The sequence below is a fragment of the Anolis sagrei genome, chromosome 3 (genome assembly GCF_037176765.1).
Source record: "Anolis sagrei isolate rAnoSag1 chromosome 3, rAnoSag1.mat, whole genome shotgun sequence".
Classification (NCBI taxonomy): domain Eukaryota; kingdom Metazoa; phylum Chordata; class Lepidosauria; order Squamata; family Dactyloidae; genus Anolis; species Anolis sagrei.
Genome location: NC_090023.1, coordinates 233,110,006 through 233,127,313, shown reverse-complemented (window position 1 = coordinate 233,127,313; position 17,308 = coordinate 233,110,006).

Sequence of the window (17,308 nt, the reverse complement as noted above, 5' to 3'; positions counted from 1 at the left end):
CCTTGAAATTTTGGAGAAGGGAGAGATGAGACAAGGTTCATGGAACAGAGGGGAAGATCAAAATTTGTATCTCCTCCACTGAGATCGGAGGTCTTTCAATCTGTCCTCTAACCCTGGGGATCCTATCCCTGGGATAAACAAAGTCTGAATTGCTTAAGCATGTTCAGGGTAGAGTTTTGGGTCGGTGACAAGGTTTAAAAATGTACACTGATGATTATTATTAAGCAGTCCTAATAACACATTATAATGCATCCATGCTGAACCAAACACTTGGCTTCCTCTCAAGACCTTTAGTCAACTCCAGTGGAATGTTGATGCTATTAAGTCTTCACCAGTGACCAACGACAGGACTCAAAAGAGAGATTTCACATGCATAGACAGGAGAAACCAACGTGAATTCATTTTCATTCTAAAGGAGAATTATGAGAATCTGGTGGAAAAACAAAATAAAGAGCAAGCTAGCTTCCTGAAAATGTGATTTGTCACAAAAAGCTACAACAACAAAAAATAAAAGTTTTCCCAAAACACCTGTTAAATAACTAAACATCCTGCAGTTATAAAAATAAATACCAAGTATTTTACTTCAACTGAATCTTTCAATGTGGTGATATTTCACACAGTTCTTTCAATAAGTAAGTGGTTTAGATGGGGGAAGAAAAAACCCCCTCATTATATTATAAGTTGGAGAGGTTTATTTTCCTACATTTTACTTTATGTTACATTTTTATCTACCATTTCCATATTTCTAACTAAAAGAGATATATTGCTTTTCACACATATAATAAATAAACAGTTTCGTCTTATAATAATTAGTTAAAATTATGTAAATTAGGCAAGAGCTTTCTTTCCCCATGCCTTTGTATGCTGAGACATTAGGATTATGGATGTTCTGACAGTTTCATAACTTTTTGTTTTAATAAGATGAGCTACAATAGCTCTGAAAAGTGTACTGAGGTTTATCTGACTCGCATACTGTGTTTTTCCTATATCCGGTCCATGCAGTCTACTTTTCAGTTTTTTAAACAAGCAACATTTCAATTAGAGATGATCTTAGTTCAGTGCAGATTGGACACGCTCTATCTGAATGCAGTAAAGCAAATAGCTTTGGTATTGTATCTTACACAGAACCAAGCTTGTTATTTTTTGTTTTAAAAACCAAACTTTTCACTAAAAATAAATGTATGTCTTACTTTGGGGCAATGGAACTAATTCCATCAATGCTGCGTTTGAAAAAGGAACTGCTGTTTGACATTGATTCATGAGCCTTGACAGTGGGTGTAGTTTAGATTTTTAAAGTAATAGAACAAAAGAACTGCGGCCATAGAGTTGAATGATTATAAAGAACTGCATTGCTTGCAGTTTTCTGATTAGCTATCTTAGGATCAAACTATGTATTAAATCTACTGTGTGTTGTCAAAAATACCATAAAACTCTAAAAGAAATGAATGTCCCACCAATCTGGACCAAGAACAGTAGGTATCCTTGGATAATTGTCCTCCTTAATCTGATGGTGATCTAAGGGTCCTTCTACACAGGCAAAAATGTGACTGGAACCAACAGAAAAAAAAGTCATACTTCATGTCATACTTTATGGCTGCCCTAAGCTGCCTCTGTGGCAAGACAGCAACCACACAGCCCAGACATGCCAAAGTCAATTTGACAGGACTGGGCATTGGAACCATTTCCCACCTTCCCAGCACCCCATTCTGCCCCTCAATGACAGAGAATCATTCCTTACCAATGTTGCAGGGTCTTCCTTTCCATATTCTGTGACATTCAGGAAGCAACAGAGCCTAGGATCAATAAGCCCCTTCTCATCTTCCTCCATTTTTGGGGGGTGGGTGGGATGGGGATGCTGAGGATAGGAAGGCATGACCATTCCACTTCCCTGGGTTTCCTAGCCCCGGGGGTGTGGGATGGCCATGGGGACCTGCATGCAGATCTGAAATGGCAGCCCCAAGATCCGAATCTACCTTCTCCCACAATGAGACTTTAAGTATATCTTTGGTTGTTGCTTATCATGCCTGTTTATTATTGTAATAATGCAGTTTTATGTTGTTTTATACTGTTATTATATTTTTTTACATGCTATATTTTAACTCTGTGAGCTGGGCTGGCCCTATGTAAGCCACCCTGAGTCCCTTCAGAGAGATGGAGGCGTGGTATAAAAATAAAGTTATTATTATTATTATTATTATTATTATTATTATTATTACCTGCATGATTTTGATCTTTCCTGATTATTTTAAGCCCAGGGTCCAGTTGGATCACTTCACCTGTGTGCATTGTGAAGACACAGGTCCGCAGTTTGGGGGTCCTCCTGGATTCAGCACTGATGCTTGATGTGCAGGTGTCAGTGGTGGCCGGGAGGGCCTTTGCACAGTTAAGACTTGTGTGCCACCTGCGACCATACCTCGAGAAGTCTGATTTGACCATGGTGGTCCATGCCTTAGTTACCTCAAGATTAGACTACTGTAATGGACTCTACGTAGGGTTGCCCTTGAAGATGGTTCGGAAACTACAGCTGGCGCAAAAATCGGCGACCAGATTGTTAACTGGAGCAAGTTACAGAGAGCGGTCAACCCTCCTGTTTATTACTGTACTAATGCAGTCTCCTGGTCTTTTCCTTTGCAGGATAGCAGAACCACCTCACAATAAAACAATCAAAGCAAAATAAATTGTAACAGAAGCATGGGAAGTAGCGAAATATTAAGGAGGTGAATTAGTAGGTGATTTGATTGACTGGTTATTTAAATAAATCATGGAGATAACATCTGAATAAACAAAACTTTTCATAATTTCTAGTGGATTTGTATTGACACATTTTAGATCTTCCAGCAAAATAGAAGAAAACTGAAACATCTTTGCATTGTGGGAGATATTGTGATCCAGCAATTTCCTATATATTTGATCCTCCATATCTACAGATTCTGTATCCATGGATTAAACCATCCATGGATTGAAAAGAATCAAAAAATAATTTTCCAATAAGCAAATCTTGATTTGTTATTTTATGTAAGGGACACCATTTTACTACACTGCTATATAGAACATCCATAGATTTATTTTAATCCAAGGGAGATCCTGGAACCAAACCTTACTGAATACCAAGGGCCCAGTCTAAAACTTTATGAAATCAGCTCTGGTAGCCCATTAAAAGTTATCATGAAATAAACCTGAGAGTGTCTGCTGCAACAAACATTTGTCCGATACAAGTATTTTGGGTTTTGATAGGAGAATAATCCACACCGTTTATCTATATGTGTGTGCTAATGTGGGAAAAGACTGCTCTCTAGTGTTCAATTACACAACAACACCATGAAAATCCACACAATCTAGCTTGCTTTTAAATGGAAGTGTTGCCTATGTAGAAGTGGATAGGTACACAGTCTTTCCTTTAAAGCAGGGGGTTCCTAAATAAGACAGTGTGTGTTGTGTGAGACTTTCCGCAAAATTAAATAAAGTTAAGCAGCCTGACAAAATGTATTTGAGGCCATTTCATACTATACGGTGCATTTGTTTAGATTGCATTTAGCTTGGGACAGTGATGTCTACAGATCTTCCCATGTTTATTACTTTCATGTTACTCATTTTTCATAAAATATTATCACCTGGCCAGGCATTTTGGGATAAGAAGGAATAGTAATGCCTAATAAATAAAGAACAATTACAATGACGTGGTAGTGCTTCTAGTCATTATAGTGCCACAATTGCTTTTCCTTAGAGTTTCATGTTTTCCTTCAGTAATTAAGGCATAGATGCATTATATTGTGATTTCAGGAGGTATAATATTGTTTTGTTTTTGTTTTTTTTAAAAAAACCCTACAATAACACTTTTTAGATATTTGAGTAGTTAGTAGACTGTGACCTCATAAAATGGTGGGAGTTTGTTACTGCTGCACCTTGTTCTATCACCTTGACTGCCTTGAGTTGCAGGGAGAGGCAGGTAATAAATGTATTATTATTATTATTATTATTATTATTATTATTATTATTTGAAACAACAAGTTGAGTCCACAGCAGACACTCTGCTGGCTGTTGTATAGGATCACACGTCAGACACTTCCCAAGCGTCTAGGACTGTGTGATGTATTGGCGAATAATGCGTGCAGATCCCAGTAAGGTGGCCTTTTTGCAGCTGGTAGATGGTAATTTTGTCAGCGCTGATTGTGTTTAAGTGCAGGCCAAAGTCTTTAGGCACTGCACCCAGTGTGCTGATCACCACTGGGACCAACTTGACTGGCTTGTGCCAGAGTCTTTGCAGTTCGATCTTTAAATCCTCATATTGTGTCAGCTTGTCCAGTTGTTTCTCTTTAGTCCTGCTGTCAACTGGGATTGCAACATCAACAATCCACAATTTATTTTTTAACATGATCGAGAGGTCAGGAGTATTGTGCTCCAAAACTCTGTCTGTCTGAATCCAAAAGTCCCAGAGGAGTTTGGCATGTTCATTCTCTGTTACTTTTTCCAACTTGTGATCCCAGTCGTTCTTTGTTGCAAGCAGATGATATTATTATTATTATTATTATTATTATTATTATTATTATTATTATTAAATTTAAAAATAAAAAGCAGAATTTAAAATATAACTCTTTTCTTTTTTTAAGGGAATGTCTATGCAAATATTTCACACACAAACACACACACACGTGTCTCTCTCTCTCTCTCTCTCTCTCTCTCTGTGTGTGTGTGTGTGTGTGTGTGTGAGAGAGAGAGAGAGAGACAGAGAGAGATTGTAATACAGTGGGTTCTTGGTATCTGATGAGTTTGGTTCCAGGACCTGCCATGGATATCAAAATCCATGGATGCTGAAGTCTATTTATATACAATGGTATCATAAAATGATGTCCTTTATTTGAAATGGCAAAACTAAGGTTTGCTTTCTCAATTTTTAAAATATTCTGAAGCTGGGGGTGGTGGAATCTTTGGATGCAGAATCCATGACTACAGAGGGCCAACTGTAATAATAATGTACTTTGAGAAAGCTTTGGAGTGAAAAGAGAAGCTAATTGATTTGACCTTAGGAAAGGTATTCTTTTTAACCACAACTCCCAAACTTCCTTATGGCTGGGAGTTAGCTGCAGTATTCTTGAAGCTACAGCTCAAGAAATGACTTCATGAAGCTCAGTGTTTCAAGAAAGGTAATTCTCCAAGCTCTTCCTTTTCTCTTGCCAGCAAAGAAATACATGAGCGGGGTAATGATTTGAGTTCTGCATCCTTTTCACATTAAAGTGAAATAGAGATGGATTGGCTTTGTGTTAGCTGCTCTGAAGTTGCATTCTCTCTTTCACTTTCTCTTGGTTACAATTTGATTTAAACAGCAAATTTAAATTAAAACTTTATGTCTGTTGAACACCAGCCCCCTTTCTAAAGCAATTAACAGACCCATGCTAATGACTCAAATTCATTTTAGATGCTTTTTAGTTCTCTAAAAGCAAATTGGTGCACAAATAAAATCCTGCTGCGATTGCACACATTTTTAACAATTTGCAACACACTGTTCTGGAAAATAAGTTATTGCTGTATTCATTATACATATAAGTTCATTATTTAAAAGGTTGGAAAGTGCCTGGTTGCTGGTTTATTAGGAAGCAAAGCCTTAATCATGTTTCTAGCATTAAGTGTCTCTGTCCTGTTAGATTTGTGGCTGTTTAATGTCCAGATTAATTTTAAAAGGTCAGGCCAGTCATTAAAATGTAGACAATTTCACAGAGATTTAAAACAGTCATGAGATTTGATTATACAAAACGTGTTTAATGCATGTGTTCAAAATAAGGAGAGCTGTAAAACTGAAACACACCATCCCCTCTGTTAGCAAAGTGGTAAGTCTTCATATGAGCATTTACTTACTTACATTTACATTTCTTTAATTTTTATTCTCCTTTTCTCCCATATAGGATCTGAAGTGGCTTACACTGTGTGTTAAAATTAAATAGCTAAAACTATGTAAACACCAATCCATTTAAATTTGAATTAAGGACACTTAAGACAACATTAAATCCCGTTCTCTATACAAATCAGCACATCTTTTGCACTACCCCAACCAGTTAAAAGCTGAAGGCCAGTTTAAATAGGAAAGTCATCTTATTGGGCATCTAATAAGTAGGTCTGATACTTTCATATCGAAACAGATAGCTCAGGCAGCAGATGTGAGGTGGTGGAAAGCAGAATTGTATGATCCTGTGACTCCTTGAGTTTGACCTTGTGCCAAATTCAATCACTTCACCTGGTATCTAACACTGTGACCCTGCCCATGAGGTAGTGGTTTGAGTATTGGACTACGACTATGAAGACCATGGTTTGATTCCTTACTCAGCCATAGGAACCTACTGGGTGATCTTAGGCAAGTAACACTCTCTCAACATTTCATCCCATGCAGTCTTTTCTCTGTCTTCTCTCCATTTATCTTTGCTACCAAAACAGAGCCCAAGGGGGCAAATTACATGATGCAAGGACACTTTTGGTGGTTGTCTGTGGGACTCTATTGTGGCAACACAGGGAAACAGAAGAAAACTCCATTTTCAGGCTTTGGGTGCTACCTGGCTCCCAATGACAGAAGTGCCAGATGGAAGCAGGAAAAGGCAGGGAAAGGATGTGGGATGGCTGCCATCCCTGAAAATAGAAAGGTATGGTAGAGAATGAAATAAGACAATTTCCTCCACTTTTCCTCACTTTCCCTGCATTCATGTGATGAGGTCCTCAGCCTCAAAGAGAGGCAAAAGCAGGTTATCTCTGAATCAGTCTTACCAAGAAGATCCTGTAATACCCTTAGGATATCCATTTGTTGTAAACAACTTGAAGGAGCAGAACAACAATATTAAAATTAGCAGTAGATCAATGCCAGTAAACTTCTATTATCATCTCCAAGCAGTAACCAAAGGTAAGAGAACATTTACTTTTAAACTTTTACCACCTTGTATAAAATGGAAATGAGTTTTGCATATACGAACACAGTGGTAAGGAACTGAGTTGTGTTTTGAACACAGGAATGTTGTGGCAAATAATTGGGTTATGCTTTGTATGCTTGGCGAGGAAATGTCCATAGAATCACAGAGCTGGAAATTATCCCAAGGTTCATCCAAGACCCAACAAGTATGGTGTAAAGAAGGCTACCAATTTCTAAATGCTTTGTAAAGGAGTCACCCCTTGTAAGGACTTACTAAATTGATAACACAACTAATGGCTTGTAATATTGAATTGGTCTTTCTTCAATGTGTAGCGTGGCTTAACTTGAAAGTATTTGTAACAGAGACTTGGCTTTAGAAGAAACTATAACAAGTTTATTGAAGTATAAAAGAAGCTTGATGGTTTCAATGTTTCTTAACTCTTAGAGGCACATTTCTTCAGAGGTTACATTTAATACATTTCATAAAACAACTCTTAAGAAGACTATTCCTTTCACTAAACAGGTTTTGAACTTATTTTCCTTCAAAATGTGTTTCTTTCTTTGACAGATTACTTCAGGTTCAAGCTTATTCTTTCCTTATGTTATTTCTGTTGCAGTAAAAATTCTTATTAGGGTTCTCTTCCCCTTCTGCTCATACACTGACTAATAATATAAATACTTCAACTCGACCTATCTAAACTACACAGGCTAAAAGCCAAAACCTTCCTGATTCTCAACTCAGTAGAATCAGCCTTTCCCTGTAGTTCTTAGACTACAGACTACCTTACTGGTTCTCAACACACAACAGAACCAGCCTTCCCTGTAGTTCACTGACTACAGACTACCTTACTGGTTCTCAACACACAACAGAACCAGCCTTCCCTGTAGTTCGCTGACTACAGACTAACTTACTGGTTCTCAACACACAACAAAACCAGCCTTCCCTGTAGTTCGCTGACTACAGACTAACTTACTGGTTCTCAACACACAACAGAACCAGCCTTCCCTGTAGTTCGCTGACTAGCTTACTGGTTCTCAACACACAACAGAGCCAGCCTTCCCTGTAGTTCGCTGACTACAGTCTAACTATTTTAAAATGGCTGCCCTGCCAAGTGGCAGTTGGCTCCACCCATTTTTCCATGGCAACCCAGTTCAAAGTGAGCTTAGCTGGCTACCATCCCCCCCTAGTTATGCTAGTTTAATACACTTTTAAACACCTATCTATAATCATACATAACTGCAGATTAAAATTCACACTTCACCACATATGGGAATCAACAACTGAATTTGTGAGAACTGTTTTAGCTTGGATTGTTTTATCATTGACCCCACCTCATTTCCATGAAACCCTTCCCAAACTGGAATTTGGCCTTATGGCTGGAAAATGTTTGCCACTTCTACTTTTTTAGATGGTTTGGAAATGTTATCTCCATTTCCCATTTCCACCTTTATGCCAAAGTATCATTAAGTGCAGTTATAATGCTGAATTGTTTGAGGCTCAGAAAATGAATACCACAAATTACCTGGAAGTAAAGTTCCTTTGGAATTAGTAAGAGTTGCTTAAAATTTGGATGCTGATAAGTTCAGTTGCATAGCATTTGTTGAGACACCCTATCAAGGACAAGATTTTTTTCCTGAAACATTCCTTGGCTGGGCAAAAAAAGATTGAGTAACTTATACAATCTCCTAAAATGCTGGTTATTGAATATGCCTTTAATATCCAGTACTTAGGAAGTCCTCATGGCATTAACGGTAGCTGAAGTGTCTTCCTATCCCACATAAATTACAGAGTGTTATTTTTAAAAATCCTTTTTGTATGTGAGAGAGACAGATCCCTGTCTCCGGAAACTGGGAGCAGCTAAATTAGATGTCTCCTGAATCTGCCACTTTCTTTCTTAGGACCTCAAAGAGAAAATGGAGTTTCTGAAAGCCTTTCAATAGAACATTATTATAGGCGGGGTGCATGTGTGCGCGTGTGGTCTTTAAAACAATTGAGAACATTCTTCTGTCTAATGTGTTTTTATTTATTTGAGCTTGGCAGTACTTGGCCTTTTTACTTTTTTCTTTTGAAATCTGCCTCTTAAAATGCTAAGAAGATTACAGTTGAATCTCCAATAATGAACACCTGTAAAGAGCCAATGTCTATTAAAAGAGCAGAGGAAGCATATCCAGCCAACTTAGATCCGTTCTATACAAGAGGAACTCAGGAAACAGACTAGGATTGGCTTGAATGTTGTAGATGCAGAAGTATCAGTGGGGCAAAGATCTCTCAAAAGTGTGAAAGAAATTGATAGTATATGTATGATTTCTTACCCATTTCACCCTATGGACTGAGACATGGAAAAACAGATTAAGTACAACAACCAATAAATACATAACACAGTTCAAAATAAGAACACAATTATAAATTCAAAAACAGTTAAAAGAGCATAGTTTCAGTTAAAAAGCAAGCATGCGATTAAAAACAATTTAATAGTTTTAAAAACCCATAATTTAAAAACCATATGGATATGCCTGCTGGAAACGCTTTTAAATGTTGTTTTAAATGCAAACAGCATATCTAGCTGTCAGATATCTTCCACACCACTGGGTTGGCTGACAAATCCTGTTGGTGTTCTACCTGTATATGTTGTTTTAAAGTCATCACGGAAGGAGATATTGAGTGTCTTCCTTGTACAATGACTTGTGTGCATGTGATTTCCTGCTGGAAGTTTGAGAGGATGACATTTTTGTGTTTATGTGTCCAGCTACAAGATAATGAGATATCTTGGAGAGGGGACTCAAGTCTAAACATAAAGTTCACTGATATTCCATATACTCCTTAATCACAATTTATAAAATGAAGGTCATTTTATACAATATTTCTACTAGTGTTGTGCATGAAACAAAGTTTGTGTACACAGAATCATCAGATAGCAAAGATGCTGCCACTAATCTGGGCAATTTCAGATTTCGAAGTATTTTGGGATTCCAAATAAGGGATGTTCAAAACCCGTACTAGGAAAATGTAAAGACAAAGGATGATGTGTTGTTGACTATTTCCACTACCTTGGCAGCCACCTCTCCTCAAAAGTCAACATACAACACAGCCTGAGCTCTGTGAATGCAGCATTTTCCCAAATGAAGCAGGGAGTGTTTGAGGACTGGGACATCTGTAGAGATACCAAGGTGCTTGTCTATAATCTCTGCTATATGCCTGCTATATGTCTGTGAAATGTGGACTGTCTGCAGATGTCACATTCAACTCCTGGAACGATTCCATCAGTGTTGCCTCCGAAAAATCCTGCAAATCTCTTGTGGAGACAGGCAGACAAATGTCAGCATGCTGGAAGAAGTAAAGACCACCAGCATAGAAGCCATCATCTCCGCTGGACTGTTCACGTTGTCCAAATGCCTGATCACCATCTCCCAAAACAGTTCCTATACTCCAAACTGAAGAACAGGAAACATAATGTTGGTGGTCAGGAGATTTAAAGATGGGCTTAAAGCTAACCTTAAAAACTGTAGCATACACTGAGAACTGGGAAGCCCTGGCCCTTGAGCGCTCTAATTGAAGGATAGCTTTTACCAGCAGTGCTGCAGAATTCGAAGAGGCATGAATGGAAGGCGAAAGGGAGAAACGTGCCAAGAGGAAGGCTCATCAAGCCAACTCTGACCAGGACGACCTTCTACCTGGAAACTGATGTCCACACTGTGGGAGAACATGCGGATCAAGAATAGGGCTCCACAGCAACCTATGGACTCAACGCCAAGACACTGCACTTGAAGGACAATCATTTTGGGCTACGAGGGATCGCCTAAGTAAGTAAGTGTTGTTGAAGGCTTTCATTGCCTGAATCACTGGGTTGCTGTGAGTTTTCCAGACTGCATAGCCAAAGGATGATGTTCAAGAGATGTGACATGCATTGCAAAGGATTGAGTGTGTGTGCTTTCTCCCCATCAGAGACATTTCAATATCCTATGAAAAGCATTCCTTTCTTCGTATTTGTCATGTGTAGTGGAGGAGCTTATTGACATAATAGTTTTGGCCTCTTCTCCCTCTTTCTTTTGCTCAGTAGCATGGTAGCAACATTTGGTCATTCAGGAAATGAGAAACTTTTGTGTGAGGTTGTAATGACCACTTTCCTAAAGGAGCAATATAATTTTTTTTGCTGACAGGTTGTTTTATCACTCTTAATGCTTCCTTATGATGGTAATGAAACTCTTGAAATATTAAGCTGATAAAATGTTATATTGATGGAGACTGTGTTATCCTTTTATATGAGATGCATTTCTGACCTAATAATGGCTTATGTCAGTTGGCACAAGTGACAAGAGCAGTAAAATAATCGATGGATATAAATGCAAGCCCAGGAATTAATTGGTGCTCTGGATTTCCTTAAGATCTAGATTTTGATATTTCATGGTATTTTTTTCCAGAAGAGGCAAATAAATGTGAACATGATCAGCTACTTGTGGAGAGAGAGAAAAAACAAAATACTGTCTTTGAATTCAACATCATTATCATCATTATTAGGTAGTGTATAAAAACTGATTCCTACATAGACCTGAGGAATGTATAGGATCAATCACACTCGGTAATGATTATTTGCTGGATAATTGAGTAACAACCAAGAAAATGTAGACCCTATCTACACTGACCATTTAAAACAGTTCAAAGCTAGTTTTAGCTGTGGCCACAAAACAAACTCTCACAAAAGAATGAAAAGAAAGCCCTTATGGTGTATTAGAATTCTGTGGTTTGTATAATAATCATCTGGGCATCAAACTGGTTCCAGGATTTCCTACATAATTATCTGCACAGAAAAACCACTTTCTTCAATGACAGATTGAAACTGCAGGAAGCCCTCATGTTGGAACAGGTACATTTTTAAGTGTAATTCTAGCCAGATATATAGTTTAGCTTTGGATAGCACAGGGAATGGTTAACACTCATGTGGTGTTTGTTTGCTGACTGTGCTCCTGCCCAGAAGATTTCACCTCATTTTCTGTCCCTGTGATTACTGAATTTTGAGAAAAAAAAGTCTTTTCATGGAAACAAGGCTTGGTAATAAAGCTTCAGTGGAGATCCCTTGTCCCATGATAACTCTTCCAGGAATGAATTTCCCTTCTGAGGGGTAGATTTCTTTCACTTCATTGCCTCACCCCCTTTTAAAACTATGAGTAGTTTGTAAGTCAAATGCGTGTAACTCAGGGACCATCTGTAAATTAAATGGTTAGTGAAGATAAGACCTCAGGGTATATCTACACGGTTTTCTGAGATCTTTAGACTTCTCTGTCAAAGAATACTGGTGACTAGCTAAACTACAAATCCAAGGATCCCATTGAGCAATGACAGTTAAAATGTTATTATTATCATCACATTGAATTCAGATTGGAAATATGTTGGCAGTCTGTGCAATTCCTTCCAGTCAGGAATTGGACTGCAGCTTCTGATTCACATGAAAAGGCAACATTACAGTATAGAAGACATTACAGTAGTATACTTGGGAGTTTGCAAGCGCATGAATTGTGATAGTGAGGTTATTCACGTCCAGGAAATGTCATAATTGGTACAATTGAAGCTGATCCTTTGAGCTCTGAACAGCAGGGGTCATTTGGCTATTCAGTGACAAAGATAGATCAAAGAGTACTTCAAACATACACATTAGTTCCTTCAGTGAGATTGTAACTCTATCCAGGAAAGGCTTCTCCCAATTCCCTGACACAGTAGCCACTGGTCCACAAAGTTTTTTTTATTAGGCCCAGTATCAGGTATAATTTTTCAAAAAGTGGTGTTAGTGCAGGTGGGATTCTTTGTGCAAAAGAGTATTCATGTATGGTGGCAACTCCAGCTTGCCTATGTAGGTTAGCAACGTACAGAGTATCTGGGTGGACAAAACTAAGTCTGATCCACCTATCCAGGTTCATCTACCTATTTCTTTGTAGTGCATACCAGGTTGGTCCTTTCATGTATAACAACATCATGAATTATATATGATAGATGAATGTTATAGCAGCTCAAACAGACCAGAGAATAGGCTTATAGAGCAACCTGGATCTTGGAGAAAAGGGTAAGGAGTTATACATGGAATAGATCTCAACTATTTATCCCACCTTTACCTTAACTTTCCCCTTATTCTCTCTTGAAAGGATAACAAAAGATTTGGAAATCGAACAGCTCATACATCACTAAATCACTAGTGATGTGAAATAACTAAAACTGATTTAGTTCTGGCTTAGTACATTTTTAAAAATTCCAGACTATACTGCACTGTGCACACCTTAACACCCTAGGATCCCATGTGTATAATTTCAGTGAGAGGAGGTAGCCCCTTTGGATCAAAGGATATAAGCATATGAGGTGTCCTAACTGAAGCAAATCAAGAATAATTAATAACAGACCAAATGTTTACACATGTTCCATACATCTAGATAGATGTCATCTTGGTGCAAGTCAGCAAAATGGTAAGACAATATGGTGTAGGGAAAAACCTTTTTTCAGTGATTCATAAATTACAGCTGTAAAGGTCAATAGAAAATGGAATTGCATTAATTGTTTTGAGGTTGACTGGGAAAATGTCAACCTCAAAACTGGAGATGTTTATTTTGTAACCTTGAAACTGGCTTGGTTCAAAGTCTTCTACATTATCATAAAGTCATAATGAATATGAAAAGCTACCAGTGCCGCTTTTTTCAAGAAGTATGATTATCAGAGTGAGCTGTTCCCAAATACAAAATAAGGCAATCAAAATCTAGTCCACCTGTTAAAGCCAATTGTTCAATATGTCTTTCAAAGTAATGAAAGTTACTATGACACTGTGACACATAGTGTAATATTAGCTGTTTGGGAAAGCACGGAAAGCATTGTTGAGAAGATTTGAATAATAACTTTGCACAGTGTGTAGGTGGATGGGGCGACACGACATGTTGATAAGCACTCAGTGCAAAGACAGGCTCAAGATCAAAAAGCAGACAGAATGTCTTACAAACAGCTCCAAGGAGATTTATATTGAGTGATTATGGGTGATAGTGATACCGCACAACCATTATTGTCTTCTTGTTAATCCTGGATAAGTAACTGAAATTCACTGCATAGATTTATGTCATTGCAATTCTACACTGTGGGATTAATACAGTTGGACAGCACCCTAACTTTCATGGTTCAGTCCAATGGGATCTTAGAATGTGTACATTGGTGAGGAACCAGCATTTGGCAGAGAAAGGTGAAGGCCTTGTAAAACTACAAATCCCATGATTTCTATAGTGTAGATGCACCCTTAGACTTGCATATGTTCAGAAAGATAGCTGCATGATATAACTCCAGACTATGCCCTAGAACATTTTCTGTTTCCAGCAGGTCTGTGATTTTCCTAAATTAGATTGGTAAGGGTTAGTGGAATTTTTAGCCTTTGCATGTAGAATATGACTACATCTGTGTTGCTGTGTGCATTTAATAGGCAGTAATTTCCAATGTGAGTAAACATAGTTAGGGCTGATATGTTTTGTGGTATTTGGAGTTACCTACAGCTATTCTATTCTGCAGTTATACCTATGGATGTCACACTATTGTATAATAGAGCTTTGTCTGTTTCCATCTGTGTATAAAACTGAAATATTGGGCACCAGATATACCCACATGTAAAGACTAGGGGGCACTGTAAGACTGTATGTTTCCTCATCAATGTGCTACACAACTGTGAAGGGTTTCTAAGATTAAATTGAATGAACAAGCTTTGAAATGCTAAAATGTCAGAGCACCCTTCTTTCTCCTTCCCTTCCCTCCCTTTCTGAGTATTCTAAGCCACCTCTCAATTAAGATGTACATAGAAAACTATACATTTCCCTCTGAAACTCTGTGTACTTAATTTGTTACACACTCACACACAATTTATCTGGTAAATTGTGTAAAAATGCTATAGGGAACTGCTTCTGAGACATTATTCTATAAAAAGCCTATTTCAATCATGGTTGTATCATATATAGCATGTTATTCATGTAGAAATAATCACATTGTGGGGGGAAATGCATTCAAGTGCTGTGGGAACATTTATTTTGCCATAAGTACCGAAACGTTAAGATTGTGGGTGGAAGAAAGTGAAAATTCAAAATCCTACTTCATTTCAAGAATCTTTATTCATATCTTCTCTTGCAGTTTCATTTCTTTGTTTTTTCTTTCCTCTCATATTTTAATTACATTGTGTATAGTATGGATTATACTCTTGATCTGTGAATAAGAGAGTTTGCTATAGGTCAATTAAGGGCATTTGAGAAGAAAACCACCAAAATTGCGCTTTTTAAAAATTTACTTCAGCCATGAAAAAAGCTCAGTAAATAGTCTATTCACTCATATATCGACACCTGTATCAATAAATATTTCAATTTATTTGTTTATTTATTTACAGTATTTATATTCCGCCCTTCTCACCCTGCAAGGGACTCAAGGTGGATTACAATGTACACATATATGCAAACATTCAATGCCAAGACACACAACAGATATAGACAAACAGTCAGAGGCTATTTAACTTTTCTGGCCACCAGGGGAGCTGTCGCTTTCATCATCCATCTGCAACACTGATGAAGTACTTCCGCATTCCCTGCATGCTTTTGCTGGAGTGCTTTGCTGGAGTCTTTTTTATGGCCTTGTAAATTAGTTAAATTAGCCTCCCCACACACAGGTGGTACCTAATTTTCCTACTTGACAAATACAACTGTCTTTCGGGTTACAAAGGTTGACAACAAGCTACACAATTGGTCAGAATCTCACTCTGACCCGGGCTGGCTTCGAACTCATGACCTTATGGTCAGAAGTGATCTTAATGCAGCTGACACTCAGACAGCTGTGCCATAGTCTCGGTGCTATATAAAGTATTAACACATACTCATAGTACAGTTCACTTGGGACAGAATTAAATGAGCTTCATTACTTGATTCTCTTCAGCCTTCAATAAAAGGGTGGGTATAAGTTGTCTGTTGAATAAAAACTGCTAAGAGTAATATTGTCTAGTGTATGGCTACCAATTAGTTTCTGGGCAAGCTACACTGTGTTGGTTGCTACCTTTACATGTTATGGGTCCAGGTATTCTTGGAAGACATTGATTATCTGGATCCGGCACAGTCTGGCTTTAGACCCGGTCATGGGACCGAGACAGCCTTGGTTGCCTTAGTTGATGATCTACGCCGGGAGCTAGACAGGGGGAATGTGTCCCTGTTAGTTCTGCTGGACCTCTCAGCAGCCTTCGATACCGTCAACCACGGTATCCTTCTGGGATGCCTTGCTGGAATGGGCCTTGGAGGCACTGTTCTATGGTGGCTCCAGTCTTTTCTGGAGGGTCGTATCCAGATGGTGTCATTGGGAGACACCTGTTCAGCCCCACAACCATTGTCCTGTAGAGTTCCTCAGGGTTCAATATTGTCTCCCATGTTGTTCAACATATACATGAAGCCGCTGGGAGAGATCATCCTGAGTTTCGGGGTGCGGTGTCATCTGTACGCAGATGATGTCCAACTCTGTCACTCCTTTCCACCTGCTACTAAGAAGGCTGTTCAGGTCCTGAACCGGTGCTTGGCTGCTGTGACGATCTGGATGAGGGCTAACAAATTGAAATTGAATCCAGACAAGACAGAGGTACTCTTGGTCAGTCGTAAGGCCGAACGGGGCATAGGGTTACAGCCTGTGTTGGATGGGGTCACACTCCCCCTGAAGACATAGGTTCGCAGTCTGGGTGTGATCCTGGACTCATCGCTGAGCCTGGAACCATAGGTCTTGGCGGTGACCGGGGGAGCATTTGCATAGTGAAAGCTTGTGTGCCAGCTGCACCTGTACCTTGGGAAGTCTGACTTGGCCATGGTAGTCCATGCTCTTTTTACATCCCGTATAGACTACTGCAACACTCTCTACATGGGGTTGCCTTTGAAGACTGTCCGGAAGCTTCAACTGGTCCAACTGACAGCAGCCAGATTGCTAACTGGAGCGGCTCTCAGGGAGCATACAACTCCCTTGTTGCACCAGCTGCATTGGCTGCCAGTTCGCTATCGGGCACAATTCAAAGTGCTGGCTTTAGCCTATAAAGCCCTAAATGGTTCTGGCCCAATTTACCTGTCCAAACGAATCTCCCCTTATGAACCTGCAAGGACTTTAAGATCATCTGGAGAGGCCCTACTCTCGGTCCCGCCATCATCACAAGTATGGTTGGCGGGAACGAGAGACAGGGCCTTCTCAGTAGTGGCCCCTTGGCTATGGAATGCCCTTCCTAGGGAGATTAGATCGGCTTACTTGCTGCTTTCATTCCGGAAGAATCTTAAGACATGGCTATTTGAGCAGGCATTTGAAAATACGGAGTAACGGATATAATAATGGAATAACTATATGGCAGAACTGGACATTGTTTTAATGATTATCGATTGAAGTATGTTTCATTATAATGTTTGATTTTATTG